A 13774-nucleotide genomic window follows, 5' to 3' on the forward strand; every position below is an offset into this window, starting at 1 on the left:
AGGGGAAGCAAGCCAGTAAAGAACATCCCTCCATGGCCTCTGCATCAGCTCCTGCTTCCTGAACTGTTTGAGTTCCAGTCCTGACTTCCTTTGGTGATCAACAGTAACGTGGAAGAGTAAGCTGAATAAACCCTTTCCTCCCCAAGTGCTTCTTGGTCATGATGTTTGTGCAGGAATAGAAACCCTGACTAAGACTGAGAAAACTACTATATAAGCCATAGGGCAAGAAATAAAAATTATGATTGTTCATACAAGATATGACTGCCTACACAGAAAAACTAAAGAGATCTCCAAAACTGCTAAGAATCCAACAGTAATGCCAGATACAAAGTCATATAAAATATACCATTTAAATATACCCTATAAAATTATTCCTGTTGCTGTAGTCAGAAGTAGTACATTATTAATTGAAACTCTATGAAGCAAAATCATAGTTATTCACAATGATTTGTATAAAGGTATTTATTGGAGTGGGGAATGGAAAATAATCAGAATTTAATATTAAGTAAAAAAGCAAAACAAATTATATCTAAATCAAATTTTATTTAGAATATATATATATATATTCTTCACTTTCATTCATTTGTTTTGATTTTCTGATGCCTGTATATGAAATACAGTGGATTGTTAAATGTGCTATGTACTTTACAAAATCCTGTATTTTCAGAAGCCACATTTTTATAATGACAAAAATTGTGAAAAAAAAAGAAGTTTTGCTGGATCACTGAACAGAGCCTAAAGAAAAGTCTTAGACAAATGCTTTTGGAAAAAATGACAAGGATTCCCACAGGTAATAAGATTCCTACTGAATGGTAGTTTATAAATTGAGATCTTCAAGCCCAGTCGAGTTATAAAGTAGCTGCAGTTCCTACCATGTCAGAGTGTGAGAAAGAAGAGAACCAAGGACCAACCATCTTGAAACAGCCGTGTGACAGTTCACCTCCCAACATGTTACAGTATCAGGTAAATGATTGTGTACACCAACATTAGGAAGGTTGAGAGCCATGGCTCTATGCTATTAAATAATATAGTTCCTCAGGATTGACTTTAAAAACCCTTCTTCTTCTCTGTTTAGAGTCTGTATGTATAAAACATATTGCACAGAGCCTCAGGCTTTGAACATCACACAGCACTGAGTTATAGACACAGACTGCACCTTGCCTTTTTCCACCAGACTCACTCAGTACCTCTTCAGTGGCTTATGAATATCTTAAGACACTCAAGCCTGTAATGGGATTCTTGATCTTTTAGCTGATTCTTCCTAAAAATAAAATTGAAGAATTAGCACCACCATGAAAGCATTTCTCAGGTTCACAGTCATCACTTTGTCCTCTTTTTCTTGTAGCCAAATCTAATCTAGCAATCAAATGTTGGAGCCAGTTCCACCTTAAAGATAGAAAAGCATATTCCTATTACTTCTGCTACCATGCTGTCTGCCAACAGCTATCACCTGAACCACTGAAATATCCTTTTGGCTGGCTGCCTTCTCCTGGTGTTCATTCAGGGCTCTTTGACAAACAGCCCTGAGACTTTAAAAATGCCAGTCAGATCATGCCACGTTTCTGCTCAAAGCTCACTGCTTCTCATCTAACTCTGACTAAAATGCTAATCTTTCCTCTGGCATACAAGGGCCTATGTAAATCTGCTACCCGCCTACATTTGGTTTGATTTGTTTGTTTTGTTTTCTATTATTTTCTCCTGCTTTCCCTAATGATCACTGTACTTTAGATACAGTCATCCTTCTAGAAGCTAGAACACAACACACTTGCCTCCCCTCTGAGATTTCTTTACTTGCTGTTCTCTCTCCCTGGAGACACCTCCCCCAGGACGTTGCGCAGCTATTAACATTCACAACTTTGCTCTAATGCTGCCTTAGAACAGACTTCCCAAGACAACATACCGACTGAAAAACAGCATCTTCCTTGTTGCTAATCACTCTGTATTTATTTTGCTTTATGTTATGTATTGCTAGCTGAATTTATATTATTGGACTGCCTGTTTCTCTTATTATATTATAAGCACTTCAGAGTGACCTTGTCTTATATCTACCATACAGATGTAGTGATAATAAGTTTAGATATACCCAGTTAGATGCATATGTATGACTAGCTAGTCTTCTTTCTGAGAAGGGACTTCCAATAGAAATGTCTTAAAGGCAGAGAGTGGGTTTAGGCTCATGGCCTCTGGAGGTTCAGTTCACACATCAGAGAAAGCATAACGATTGCCATGCTCTGTTCAGAGTTCTGGAGCCTGGCTTGTGGAGGCTTGGCTTTCATTTGTTTGTATGGTTGGTTGGTTGGTTGGTTGGTTGGTTGGTTGTTGGTGGGTTAGCTGGTTGGTTGGCTGACTGGTTGGTTTTTGTCTTTCTTTTACTAGATAACTGTCTCATTCCCGAAAAATGGAGTTAACATCATGTTTACTGAAAGACTATTGTGTGTTCTCTTTTATTTTTCACTGTATACAGTAAAGCTAGCAGGTCAAGGATCAGATACAAAGAATAAAAACCACCAGCTCTTTCACACAGTATCAGTTAAGTATGTTCCTCTGTTTCTGTCCAGTAGAGTTTATACAGCCAGTCCCTCCTTTTCGTCTTGTTCTTCCTGAACAGCAGTTCATTTAGAAGTTATAAGGCCATAGACATTGATGGCAGGTGGCAATGGCTTACAAACAGCAGGTATATTGCTCCAGGGAACTGTGTAATTTAATGTAGCAGTAAAACACATCTGCTGATTTATGGATTGATGGATCACAGGCACTGTCTGGGTATATATTGTATATAGGTCGCATCACAAGAAATACTGGATTCCAAACCAATACATGTTTATTCAACAACAGCAGCAACAACAACAACAAACCTTGAAGTCTTAGGGTTTCTTCCCACTTAAAACTCAAACTGGAGTTTGAACATGCTAGATCCAACAGAGCTCAGAGCTCTTCCTATCTAAATCCCTACTGTGAAATTTAAGGAAGAAGGGGCAGGATATTTGTCCACTGTCCTATAGCCAGCCAGGGAAGCTCCCAACTTTTTAGGTCCTGTACTAATTCCTGGATACTGTGGGCACCTGGTGGGTGACTGGCTCTCATCATGATACCATCAGAGCATTCATGTCCCTGTACAGTAATTTCCTACCTCCAGGTATATGGCTTGGTCACTGTACCAATTACTTAGATTTAGTGTTTGCTAATACAGAGGACAATTTTCCCATGAGGCTTTCAGCTAACATTTTCAGCATAGTGACTTAGTGTAGAAATGGCTTCATGTAGACAAGAACAATTATTCTGACCTAGCAGCTCTAAGTGATCCTAGCATCTTTGTGTGACTAGGAGGCAGGGCAGAACAGCAGGTGGATATAGACTTTACTCTCACATTCCAGGAACCATGTTTATTTTTCTGCCATCAGCACATACTCAATTTGTAATCTTAGAAATGGTGTTTAGTCATTATGTGTCTCAATTTTGTCCTTTTTTTCACAAGAGAAACTACATTGGCCACTTTGTGTAGGATCCCAAAATAGGATTGCATTAATTCTAAGATTTTGCAAGAGATTAAATGTTTTACTAAACCTGTGTATACATTTGCCTTCTTTTGCTCTAATTTTCTTAGCTAAGGATAATGAAATACCTTGTATTTGCAAGTTGCTGAATTAAGAATACTGAACTAATGAGCAATGCATGTGAGCGATATCTGGCATGGTGATTACTTTCCTCGCTGCTATGACAAAACCTCCAATAGAAATGGCTTGAAGGCAGAGAGCTGTGTTTAGACTCACAGTGTCTGGAGGTTCAGTTCACTATGGCACAGAGAAGCACAATGCTTGGTGGGCTTTGTTCAGAGCTCTGGGATCTGGAGTTTAGAGGCTGCTTAACTTACCTCACATGGAATAGAGCAGGCATAACCTTCAGAGGCACACCCCTCGTGACCCACTTCTGACTCCACTTCCTAAAGGTACCACAAACTCCTTCAAAAGCACCAGCAGATGGGAACCAAGTATTCAAACACAAGGGCCTGTTTCATACTCAAACAATAACACATGATGCATACTAAGTGCCTTATGCATGGCACACACAAAAAAGAAAAATTTAAAGGACCAATAGTTTTCAGAGTCTCCATCCTGTGAAGAACACAACATGTTTCATTTAGATTATCTTGGCAGAAATGACTGGCCAGCACACATCTTAACTATTGAAATCTCCACATGTTTGTGAAAGAATCTTACTGTAAATCCCCATTACAAAACCCAGAAGCATAAACAGAAGGCAAAGGGAGAAATGGAGCCAATGTGTTGGAACAACTGGGAAATAGATTCCTGTTGTGGATGTTCACAACAAGTTCAAAAGGAAACAATAGGAACGTGTCAAAGCACCTCAAGATTTGTTTTAGTGAAGGTTATCATTTGGCAAAAGTCCTGCATTTAAAGTTTCTTAAAGTATTAGCTTAGAAAAATATTAAAGACTTTCTTTGCAAAATCACGTTGGTCCAAAGTTTACTTTGTAAACAATCTGCAAGGAAGCCCCATTTTACATAAAGTCAAAATAAAGAGGCACAAAGCTACATGTGTCTGAATTCTTTTGTTTTTATTAGCATATATTATTGTACAAAATAATGAGTTTCAGCATGCCACTTACATAGTTGTATAGAGTTGTGAGGTCTAGTCTCGGTTGTCCACTTGACTACATCTGGTATTAATTAAAATCAGGCTTGTGAAGAATTTTTTCTTGGTTGGATTATTTGAGGTGGGAAGACCCTAAATCTGGGCCACACCTTCTTGTGGCAGCCTATATGAAAGGATATGGGAGAAGGAAGCTTTTGATTTTTACCTGCTTACCCCCACTTTCCCTGGCAATCCCATCTATCCTGCTGCTGAGGCAGTCCTTCATTGGTATTAGAGCCTACTCAGGATTCCAACATATACTAAGAACCTAGGGAGACATCTGACCCCCTGGAATAAACAAATATTGGATTCTTGAAATTTCAGTCAGGAGGCAGCTATTGTTGGGTCCCATAAACCACTCTAATATACATATATGTATGTATGTGTATATGTGTATATGATTATATGTATACACATACATATATATACACATATAGATGTATATACACTATATATGTGTGTGTGTGTGTGTGTGTGTGTGTGTATTCCGTTCTGTTCCTCTAGCTATCTAATGCAGCAGTATACTTTGTCCATATTCACACACACCTCACTAGCCTCTTCAACTTCCCTTGCCAACTCCCATGGTTTGCCTCCTCCCAAATAGTTCCTCTTCTACTTTTATGTCATTTTTTAAAATTCTAGATTCTAGGTGAGCGAAAGTGGGCAGTATTTGCTCTTCTCAGTCTAGTTTACTTTATATTTTTGCTCCTCTTTGTGAATCAATGAACTCCACAGGGCATGCTATTATACTTTCTTTGTTCATTCATCTGTGCTTGGGCACTTAGATTAATTCCATAATTTGGCTAACATGAACAGTTTTGTGATTAAACATAGATATTCAAGTATCTCTGTAGTATGCTAATTTGGAATCTTTCGGTATAAAAACAGGAGAGGAATATGAAAGTTCTATTTTTTGAGTTTTAAGGAATCTCCACACTGACTTCCATGGTGATGGTAGTAATTATCATTTGAACAGGGGTTACTTTTTATTATTGGTAAATGAATCAAAGATAGGACTCAATGAGAAATCTATATCGACAGTGTGGTGAGGGACGTCAGCATAGACTGTGAAAACAGAACTGTTGTTTCAAATAATCCTGCCTTGGCCAGGCTGTTCCCCTATGTCCTATCTTGTGAAATAAGGTATAAAGATATCTGTATCCAATATTGTTCTGAGGGAGAGAGTCCCAAAGCAAAGCATACCTTTAAGCTGTGAGAGAGCTGGGCAAAGGCAAAGTTCAGGTTTTCCTAAATGATTTTCACTGATGGTTCTTCCAACAGACAGCTAATGGTGAGCTTAGAGCTTCTGTCAAGGGCAGACAGGGCAGGGGACAGTCAGGAAGGCAGGTATATGCAGAAACTGTCTAGAAGCATTGTCAGATTCTTGAAACTCACAAGTGTCCCTTGAACCTTGGTGCAGTTAACATTGACTAAAGACTTGACAGAGTCTAGAATCACCGCTGTGATAAGTTCCATAGGCATGCCTGTGAGGGAGGAATCATTTAGATTGCGTTGTCTGAGGCGGGAAGACACACCCTAACTATGGACTGGAGGTCATAGCTGAATAAAAAGGACAAGAGGAGGTCAGCATCCGAAGACATCTGCCTCCTCCTCCTCCTGACTGGCTGCAGTGTGACCAGCTGCCTCAAGCTCCTGCCGGCATGACTGACTGCCCCCTTGAACTGGAACTAAATCAACACATCCTTCCTTAAACTGCTTTTGCCCAGGTATTTGGTCACAATGAGACAACTGTCACTAACACAAATCGTCAGCCTAAGCAATAAGGACATCTGCAAAGAAAGCAAGCAGACACATTGGGGGGAACTTTCAATCGGAAGTTTTAGTTCATTCCATTCTCCCGTTTTTATTTAATGAGCTCAGTGATGTTAATTTTGTCTTGTGTATAACATGTATAACATTTCTGTAGACGATCTGAGTCACACTCCTCACACTCCACATAGTAACAGACCTCATTCAGATTTCATGTTTTGGTATTTAGGAAGTGGCATCTATATTTATATATTACTATGTATATGTAAATACATATGTGTATAGATATAAATATATGTGCATATACATACTTTCATTTGCATACACACAGATATGTGGAGCAACGCATCACAGGCCAGAGTGCAATTCAAGATAAGCTTTTTTGGATTCAGTTTCTGGTTACCAAGCTGTTTATCAGATTAAAGATTCATAATCCTCTGCACTCTTAACATTCCTTATCAAACCTAAACAGTCACTAGGCACATTCAAAGTGCAATTAGTCTTTTCCTTGATGCCTGGGAGTTTCTGGCAAACTCTTAAGATGTCAAGTCATAAAATAGCTAAGAAAATCTTGTTTCAGTATAAACTATTTGCTATCACCATTAAGATGAGGTTAAGTTTATCTCCAGGGAAACCAGATGAAGACATTTACATAGTTTTATCATCAGGAAATATATTATAAGCTGTCATGAATATGATTATAAACATGATCTTATAATAGAGGCAGCAGATCTAGGGTGGAAATCTCAACTCTGAGAGTGATTACACATGACTGGGGGCAGGTCAACATTTGGAGCCTTGTCTGTAAAAGTCGGATAACGATAAATAGTTTTCAGCATAATTATTAGAATTAAATGGGATGATATGCAAGAGAGCAAGCTATGAAGTGCCAGGTGCTAAAAGGCTGGGAAGTTTGAAGATTTTAGCCACAGCAATTAACAAGGTCCAAATGATAACAGAAATGAAAGGCACCTGGTGTAGCCTTCTGAAAATTACCCACTGACTCATGAAAGTAGTTTTGTGTGGAATAGTTTTGCTGATCTGTCATTAGTGCCCTATCTTGACTGAGAGAAGCCATTTGTTTATGTCTTTTGAAATAAAGCTAATGGAACAGGAACCCTGACTATTTCGTAGAAAATAACAATAGTTTAGAAAATACCAGCGGTTAGTGTTGCACTTGAAGGTTATGGTCCCTCTTTCAAAGGGCAGAGATTTAGACCTTTCTCATTACTTGTTTAATGAAAAATGGCAAAGCTAGTAACCTACCACAGGACAACTTCTTAGTGATGCTTGGGGATATAGTGCCCAATGACTCCATGTCAGCCAACATCACTTTCTATTGGACTGTTGATGAAATGTATGTGCCAGTGGTCATGACAAAAGGTACTGGGGCCAATTGTGAAGATTCTTCTCCATAAGGTAGGATGGAGAAAAAATCTGAAGTGTTTGCTCGGCATTCTAAAGTGTCAGTCGAAGAGAAATTGTTTTGGTTGTGAATGGGATGGCCTTCCAAAGAGTTTTATTCCACTTTAGTTGGTAGTTTCTAACGAAGGTAGGGTGAGCAAGAGAATGATAGTGGTCCTGACAAACAACCCTTAAAGAAAGAAAAACATAGCATGCTTAATAATGTGGTGAATTTTCAATTTCATTTATCTTAAAACATTAAAACATAAAGCTGTGGGCATTGGGCTATACAAAGAGAGTCTGGTCTCCAGTTGAGCTGATGTCTGAACCCTGGGACCTGGTGGTGATAATTCACCTACATGGGATGGAAAGAGTTCTCTCATGTCTCCTGGAACTCTGGCTCCTGTTGAAGTTACCACCCCTTCAGCCCCAACAAGAGAAGCATGGTTAGTAGTCATGTAGGCAATGTCCCAAGCTGGGTTGTACATGAGAGAAACACAATCAGTTCATTACCTGAAGACAGCTCTGGAAATATGGTGAGCAATTTGGGAAAACTGTCAGGGTTAGAAAGAAACTCAGTTATTCAGGGAGCAGATAGCTAGATGCTGGTGGTTGTGTTATAGGCAAACAGAGATTGTGGTGCCCATACTCGAGGCTCACCTAGGAGGAACATGAACAGCACACAGAGAGGTGTTTTAGGAACTGAATATCCAGGTGCATATGTTCAGCAGAAAAAATGTAAATAGTATATAATTATGTATCTAATTTATTAATGTACATAGGTCTGGCTGAAGACAGATCTGTCAACATGATTTAGGTGATCTCAGCCTCAAGTGATATAGCTATAAGATGTGGTATATACCAGACTTTTGAAGACCTCTACTTTTGTTTTCATATTTACAGAAAGAGATCTTTTTCCAAAGGTAGTTTTGAAGTAGAGAAGGGCATATGACCAAATAAATGAGGAAGAGGGGAAGAGGGAGTCTAGCTTGACAGAATCCTTGCCTCAGCCAGCACAGAAGCCTGTTTCATTCCAAGTATTACTAGCTCTGCTTGGATTTCTTATTTGATTTCTCATATGATCAATATGATAATAGCTTTCATTAGAATCACAGAATCTAAATAAAGGAAAGACATGGAGGGTCTTCATTTGGTTATTTTAACAACTTTTCCATTTCTGGGATGACGCAATACCAGGAACATTGTGCTGGGTGGCCCAGGGAAAGGCAAGGACATACAAAGTGAAGTCAAGACAGTGACTCACATGTGAAACACTATGGAATGTTCAGCTTGCTTGGGAATGGATGAGTTAGTCAGGAAGTTCAAAGGAACTAGAGAGTGAATGGGGTCTGAGAAAGTAGAGAAAGGTCAGATGGCTTTCCAAAAAGCAAACTTGACTGAGAAGAAATTAAGGAAGAGTGGGGAACTATCAAGGGAACTGAGGGATACATACACACACACATCTTGAACATATAAGTAAACTGAATTCTCTGTATAATTTAGTACATACACATGCATATATTTAAATGAGGAACTTATGCTTTTGTTTAAACACTAAAAAAACCTTTCAAGAAACAGAAAAGAGGTACAGAAAGTATTTATTATGGGTGCATATTAGAGAGTGTGAATGGAGACTGAAAACCTGGGGCAATGGTTGACAGGAGAGAAGATCCTGTCAGTGTGAGTTTGGAAGGAAGGAAGGAAGGAAGGAAGGAAGGAAGGAAGGAAGGAAGGAAGGAAGGAAGGATACAGCCTCAGGAATTTATATCTGAAAGAAAAAAAAGGTTTGAGAAATTACCTTAAGGCTCATTAACTTTATAAAAAATTTATAATTCGTATGAGAATAATTAAATGTATCACTACTCATATTAAGAGAACTGAATCAACCTCCTACCCTCTCCATTACCCCCACTCCTCCCATATCCTTTTTTCTTTATAGACAATGGTCTTCATTCCTGAAGAGGGAAATATTGTTATGCCTCCCACCCTCATCAACCAGGCTGAGGGGGCTGCCTTTTGGGTTTCTCTATAGCACCAGCCAAGAAGAGCTATGAGGTTCAAAGCAAGCAGCCCCTTTCCTGTCCCTTCAGAAAGCGGTTCATTCCACAAGATTCTTATCAGATAATCCCTACACTCTTTTCAGTTTGTCCTCTATCATAGTTCTATTGTGAACTGTGTGAGTTCAGCTGTTAACTGCTCAATTAAAAAAAAAAAAAAAAAAAAAAAAANAAAAAAAAAAAAAAAAAAAAAAAAAAACACGATCTCCCTGCCTCATTTTTCCCAGTAACAGCCTGACAAATGAATAGCACCTGCTGTTGCTTGCAGAGGAAAAATCAGAAAAACATAATAAACTAAGGGAAAGAGGCATGAGAGTGCCACTGATGTCTAGTGACTGATCTGTTAGTACACATCGTGTGTCCTCATGTCTCTAGACTCTCAGTTCTCCCCCACTGAACCAACACACACACACACACACACACACACACACACACACACACACAAGCATTTGGGAGCAGACTGCATATGCCCCTCTACCCTCTGCCTGGAGCTTGATTGTCAGTCCCATACACAAACCCAGACAATGTGCTCAATAGGCGTCTTTTGGGGAGACAATTACAGAAAGCATGATAACGGGATTTGTCACCCTGTAGTGGATGCTGTTTCAGCAAGCATTTCAATAATGAAAGAGAATTTTACTAATTGTAAATGTGAATGAATTTCAGCTGTCTCTTCTTAAAAAAAATTCTTTTGGAAGAAAGCCAATTAAGATCATCTGTCTAATGCATCTCTTCACCCCCACTGCAACAATATGTCAGTTACAATAGATGTCTAATAAACTCAGACTTCTCAGGACAGGGTGCTGAGCATGCTGAAATGGGAGATCAGAGACTTTACCTGAAGAATGGTGCGAGGTGGCTGATTAAAACTTCGCGGAGAGAATTTTTATTTCTATCTCCAGGGCTACAGCACTGGGGGTACTTACAATATGCCAACATGCTAGGATGGAGTGGGTTTCGAAACAGTGAGCTGTTAGTATCCAGGGCAAGTCGATTTCATTCTTGTGACATGGTACACAAATTGTCATGCTTCTAGGGAACTGAGAAAGCTAATTATCCAAATCCTTATCCCAGCTACTGACTGTCTGCTGCCTCCCTTCAGAAAAGTGGTAGGATGTACATGTGCCTCACTGCAGGCACATTGGAATTGGAGCATAGGCCCACATGCTGGCAAATACTCCTTCCAGAAGAAATGCATGCCTCTTGAGAGATATGTCTCTAAAAAGGTGGTGTATCATAGAAACAGACTGCCTGAAGTCACCAGAACTGACTGAGTCAAGAACTAGTGTAGCTAAACACACAGTGCTGTTTCTTTCTTTAAAGATGGATAGACATACCCTGACTGAGATACCAACCACAGAGTGAGCCAAACCAGACACCATGCCTTCTAGGATGTGCTGGACAGGTATCCCATTACAGAGAGAAGAACAGTGAGGAATGCAGTGTCATATACAGGATACAAGTCTAGATGAATGCATAGAAAGACATGACACATAATGATACAGATAGATTGAAAGACAGACAGAGAGAGAGATGATGGACAAATAGATATATGTGATAAATAGTTGATAGATAGATAGGTAGATAGATAGATGATAGATAGTAAACACCCAGTTTTCATAACACTATTTCTGGAAACCAATATTTTTCTCTTTAAACTTCTTTGGTATTTTTGTTGAAACCTGATTTTTAAACTTTCTGATGCGCTTTACTAGTCTATTGGCCTAGATTTTTAATAAAATCACAGTAGCATAAAATCCTGTGACTTTATCATTTCTAGAATAAATTTAACTATTTTAGTTATGTTGTTTGCCATATACAGTTTGAATCTTGTGCCAATCTCTAAAGAAATATCTGCTAGCGTTTCAAATGGAGTGAATTAATTCTAAATATTAATTTGTGCCGATGAGAATTCTCCATCGTGCTGAGTCTTCCAGTAAGTTGTTGTGTGCTACTTAAGTGTATTAAAAGGTTCCTTCTTGACATTTTGTAGATTTTTGTGGTTTCTTTTTATATATATTTACTAAAATATTTCATAACATTTTTGTTTTATGAGCTATCTAAATGCATTGGTATTTGAATATTTATTTTTCCATATTTTATAATATTTAGAAAGGAAATTGGATATTGTAGCTGCTAAATTCATTTATTAGCTTGCAGTATTGGATTCCTTTATTATCTGTGACTTTATTTTAGTTATTTTAAGATGAACTATCTTTTGAATAACAGAGTTTTAAGTTGAATAATACCCAAATAATTAATATTTTACTCTTAGTTTGAGGTGCCTGTATCCTTGTTACAAAATTAGTGGATGAGCAAAAATAAGACCTTGTTTTAAATTTCATAGTTTGCATTCTGGAAATAATCTATTATGAATAAACTGTAGTATATGATTAAATTATTTCCTGTATATAGCTGCAATGTGTGGCTTCATTTGTTGATAATATTTCTTTGTCTTCATTGAAATAATTACACATCATGCACATATATAAAAATAAATAAAAATTAAAATCAAATTACTATAGTGTAGTTTATAAGCTGATAACTCATTCTCTTTCATATATTTATATATTTACATTAATATATACTTGCCTATAAATAATGTATGTTTAAATGTGTATATATGCATATATATTCATATATTATTTACATATTATGGATACAATATATAAAATATTTTAAAATTATGTTTACTTCAATACTTCATGGTCATGAGTTTCAGACCTTAAAAACAATTCTAAAGTTAGTAGGATATAATCTAAAACCTTGTTTTACTTTTATAATGTACTTTATCTATGCTAAGTTCTTACATATGTAGATAAACTATTAACTTCTAATACAGTGGTTGTCAACTTTCCTGATGCTGTGACCCTTTTATAGAGCTCTTCTTGTGGTGACCCTAAACCATAATATTATTTTCATTGCTATTTTATAACTGTAATTTTTCTACTGTTATTAATCACAATGCAAATATCTGTGTTTTCTGATGGTCATAGGAGATCCGTGTGAAAGGGTCATTCAATCCCAGGAAGGTTGGGACCCACAGGTTAAAAACCACTGTTCTAAATGCCAGGCCATAGTATTGGATTAGTCTTAGAAGTCAACTAGATTGCATAGAGAGACAGATTCTTAGGAGATTAGTAAAACACACCTTAGGTATTTATGTGACAATGTTTACAGGGATAATTAGAATGGAGGACTGTGATATGAACAACTATTAATTCCATTGGTGGATTCCAAACTTGAAAAAATTCTTGGGATGTGGTAGGACTGTGTAAGGTAGGGCTTTGCTGGGAGAAGCGAGTCCTTGGGAACATGAATTTGAAGGATATTTAATTACCCAACCCTTGCCATTTTTTCTCCTCTTCCTAACTACATGAGTTGAGCAGCCTCCTCTGACATGAGACTGTGTTACGATATTTTGTCTCAACTCTGGTACAGAACAATGGATTCAGCTGATCTTGGTTTGAAACCTCAGAAACTTTCAGTCATCTTTCCCTTAAGTATTTTTTCTCAGGAATTTGTTATAGCCACAGAGCTCACCTACTAAAATGTTGATGTGCATTGCAATAAGTCCAAAAGCAAGGTAGAGAGAATTGAAGACATTGAAATGTCAAGTTTTCCAACCCAAAACGTAGCATATATTTCAATTTATCGCAATTCTTTTTTTTTTCAATTTTTAAATTAGATATATTCTTCATTTACATTTCAAATGCTATCCAGAAAGTCCCCTATACCACCACCCCCGCCCTGCTTCCCTACCCACCATATTTCTTAGATTTTAGTAACAAATTTAAAAAACCACCAGATGTGAGTGGAAATATTTTAGTTGATTTATTCTTAATTATTTTGTGTATCTGATGTTTTTGAAGTAGTATTGATTTTAGTTTT

The sequence above is a fragment of the Mus caroli genome, chromosome 4, assembly GCF_900094665.2.
Source record: "Mus caroli chromosome 4, CAROLI_EIJ_v1.1, whole genome shotgun sequence".
Taxonomy (NCBI): domain Eukaryota; kingdom Metazoa; phylum Chordata; class Mammalia; order Rodentia; family Muridae; genus Mus; species Mus caroli.